Genomic DNA, 4226 nt, shown 5'->3' with positions numbered 1-4226 from the left:
AAGAATCAAGAGAATCTTTTGAATTTCAGTGGAAACAATTCTTTAACTTTTCATCAAGATATTTTTTTCTCTTTTTTCTTCCTTCCTTTCTTTTTCCTTTTCTCTGTTTAATTGTGACCTTAATGGTTCATGGACATTTTTTCATACTCATATTTGTTTTTTTTTTTATTTTTAGCACTTTTTAAGCCAGTTATTTTTTCATGGATTAATTTTTTGAGGAGTAGGATGTTGGATTAGTATATTTCAGTTTTGTTTTGAATTATTTTATTAATTTTTTACATATATATTTTTCTCTGACCTGTTTCCCTTAATTCTCTTTTATTCCACTAATAGCCAAGCTCTATTATTTTCTCTTTCCTCTTCATTTGATTTTTTATTTTATCTTCTTTCCTCCTTCCTCATAATCATATATCACTTCTGTCCTCCCCTGTTCACCATTATAAACTGTTTTGCAAACTTACTATTTTTATTGTAGGCAATAACTGACCATATCATTTCTGCTTATTGTGGTGATAAACATTGTAAACATCAGAGTAGAAACTATTTGGATAAATGCTGTAATTATTTGTATTGGTTATTAATTTTCTCCCCTTAAACAGTGAGGAACAGGAAACATTCAGAAAACTATAAGTCCACAGGGTAGAAAGTCTGCTGACTCAGATCCACACCCTTAGATGGGTAGACACACAAACAACATGAAACAACAAGGGAATGAATTGCCCAAACAAACCAAGATGCTCCAATAGCAGAATCCATCAACACCATAGTGGAAGAAATGTCAGAGAGGAGTTTAGCACATGCATAGTTAAACTAATCTGAAAAACAAAGGATGGTATAAGAAATGAAATCAGAGAGAAAATACATGAAGTTAAAGATTACTTCAGTAAAGAGGCAGTGATTCTGAAGAAAAAATTAAAAGCAGAAATCCTAGAAATGAAGGAAATAAGCCAAATTAAAAATGCATTAGAAAGCATCACCAACAGACTAGACCACTTGGAAGACAGAACACTGAGCAAGGAAGACATAATATTTAATCTTGAAAATAGAATTAACCATGGAGAAATGATGTTAAGAAATCATGAAGAGAAATTCCAAGAATGATGGGATAACATTAAAGACCAAATTTAAGATTAATTGGGATAGATGAAGGTGCAGAGATACAAACCAAAAGAATGCACAATATTTTCAATAAAATAATTTCAGAAAATTTCCCAAACCTAAACAATGAAATGGAAAATCAAATACAAGAGGCTTACAGGACCCCAAATTTACAAAATTACAACAGACCCACACCAAAGCACATTATAATTAAAATGCTTAGCATGCAGAATAAGGATAGAATTTTAAAGGTTACAAGAGAAAAATGTCAGATTACATATAGAGGGAAATCGATTTGGATCTCAGCTGATTTCTGAAACCAGACCCTCAAAGATAGGTAGTCCTGGAATAACATATGCTAAGCTCTGAAAGAAAATGGATGCCAAAGAAGAATCCTATATCCAGCAAAATTAAGTTTCAGATTTGAGGATGAAATAAATACCTTCCATGATAATCAAAGTTAAAAGAATTCACAACTAAAAAGCCTGTACTACAGAACATTCTCAACAAAGTATTTAATGAAGATGAAAGAAAAAAAAAGTGAAAACCAGCAAGGAAGCAAATGCACTAAAGGGACAGTCAATCAAAGGAGAAACCAAATCAAATTAAACACTTAAGATAAACCCAAGTGACCAGGAATATAAATTATATCTCAATAATAATTGAACATTAATGGCTTAAACTCACCGATGAAAAGACACAGACTAGCAGATTGGATTAAAACACAGGACAGAACAATATTCTCCTTCTAAGAGACTTACCTCATAGGCATAGCCATCCATAGTCTGAAGATAAAAGGATGGGAAAAAACATCACTCACATGGATAGTCTAAACAAGCACGGTTTTCTATCTTTATGTCAGATAAAGTAAACTTGAAGCCAAAGTTATTCAGAAGAGACAAAGAAAGACATTTCATACTGCTTAAAGAAATTATAAATCAACAAGATATAACAATCAAAAATATTTATGCCCCAAATAATGGAGCATCTACATACATGAAACAAACTCTTCTCAACTTCAAGAATCAAATAGTCTATAATGCAATAATACTGGGTGATTTTAACAGACTGCTGTCATACTGGATAGATCCTCCAAACAAAACTAAATAAATAAACTATAGAAATAAAAAATACAATTGACAAATTAGACTTAACAGACATATAAAGACTATTTTATCCTTCAATGATTGAATACACATTCTTTTCAGCAGCACATGGATCCTTCTCTAAAATAGACCATATCTTGGGTCACACAAAGCACCTCTTAGCCAATACAAAAAAAAAAAAAAATAGAGATACTACCCTGCATTCTATAAGATCATAATGGAATGAAATTTGAAATCAATGATAAAATAAGAAACAGAGGGTTGGGGTTGTAGCTTAGTGGTAGAGCACTTGCCTAGCACGTGTGAGGCACCAGGTTTGATTCTCAGAACCACATATAAATAAATGAATAAAATAAAGGACCATCAACATCAAAAAATATTTGAAAAAAAAACAAAAGCTGTTATAACACCTGGAAACTAAATAATATGCTATTGAATGGCCAATGAATGATAGAAGAAATAAGGGATGAAATTAAAAAATACTGTGCTCGCTTTGACAGCACATATACTAAAATTGGAATGATACAGAGAAGATTAGCATGGCCCCTGCGCAAGGATGACATGCAAATTCGTGAAGCGTTCCATATTTTTTACAGAAATACAGAAGATAATTAGGAATTATTTTGAAAACCTATATTCCGATAAAATAGAAGAGAGTGAAGACATCGATAAATTTCTTAAGTCATATGATTTGCCCAGACTGAGTCAGGAGGATACACACAATTTGAACAGACCAATATCAATGGATGAAATAGAAGAAGCAAACAAAAGACTACCAACCAAGAAAAGCCCAGGACCAGATGGGTATACAGCGGAGTTTTACAAAACCTTTAAAGAAGAATTAATACCAACAATTTTCAAGTTATTTCAGGAAATAGAAAAAGCGGGAGCTCTTCCAAATTCATTCTATGAGGCCAACATCACCCTGATTCCGAAACCAGACAAAGACACCTCAAAGAAAGAAAACTACAGACCAATATCTCTAATGAACCTAGATGCAAAAATCCTCAATAAAATTCTGGCGAATTGGATACAAAAACACATCAAAAAAATTGTGCACCATGATCAAGTAGGATTCATTCCTGGGATGCAAGGCTGGTTCAATATACGGAAATCAATGAATGTTATTCACCACATTAACAGACTTAAAGATAAGAACCATATGATTATCTTGATAGACGCAGAAAAAGCATTCGACAAAGTACAGCATTCCTTTATGTTCAAAACATTAGAAAAACTAGGGATAACAGGAACTTACCTCAACATTGTAAAAGCTATCTATGCTAAGCCTCAGGCTAGCATCATTCTGAATGGAGAAAAACTGAAGGTATTCCCTCTAAAATCTGGAACAAGATAGGGATGGCCTCTATAACCACTTCTATTCGATATAGTTCTTGAAACACTGGCCAGAGCAATTAGACAGATGAAAGAAATTAAAGGCATAAAAATAGGAAAAGAAGAACTTAAATTATCACTATTTGCAGACAACATGATTCTATACCTAGAAGACCCAAAAGGGTCTACAAAAAAACTACTAGAACTAATAAATGAATTCAGCAAAGTGGCAGGATATAAAATCAACACGCATAAATCAAAGGCATTTCTGTATATCAGCAACAAAACTTCTGAAATGGAAATGAGGAAAAACACCCCATTCACAATGTCCTCAAAAAAATAAAATAAAATACTTGGGAATCAACCTAACAAAAGAGGTGAAAGATTTATACAATGAAAACTACAGAACCCTAAAGAGAGAAATAGAAGAAGATCTTAGAAGATGGAAAAATATACCCTGTTCATGGATAGGCAGAACTAACCTCATCAAAATGGCGATATTACCAAAAGTCCTCTATAGATTTAATGCAATGCCAATCAAAATCCCAATGGCATTTCTTGTAGAAATAGATAAAGCAATCATGAATTCATATGGAAAAATAAAAGACCAAGAATAGCAAAAGCAACTCTAAGCAGGAAGTGTGAATCAGGCGGCATAGCGATACCAGATTTCAAACTATACTACAG

At 32.7% G+C, this 4226-nt stretch overlaps 1 non-coding gene across 1 annotated transcript; it reads left to right on the top strand.

Annotated features, from left to right (window-relative positions):
* Positions 1-2688: 2688 nt before the first annotated feature.
* LOC124105282 (U6 spliceosomal RNA) lies at positions 2689-2795 on the top strand. Its single transcript, XR_006855690.1, has one exon. It is a non-coding gene; the product is annotated as a U6 spliceosomal RNA (small nuclear RNA).
* Positions 2796-4226: the final 1431 nt, after the last annotated feature.

The sequence above is a fragment of the Marmota monax genome, unplaced genomic scaffold (assembly GCF_021218885.2).
Source record: "Marmota monax isolate L192 unplaced genomic scaffold, Marmota_monax_Labrador192_F-V1.1 WCK01_AAM20220418_F8-fsc00104, whole genome shotgun sequence".
NCBI classification, from domain to species: Eukaryota; Metazoa; Chordata; class Mammalia; order Rodentia; family Sciuridae; genus Marmota; species Marmota monax.
Note: the sequence above shows the minus strand (reverse complement) of the source record. Positions and strands in the feature narration are given on the sequence as shown.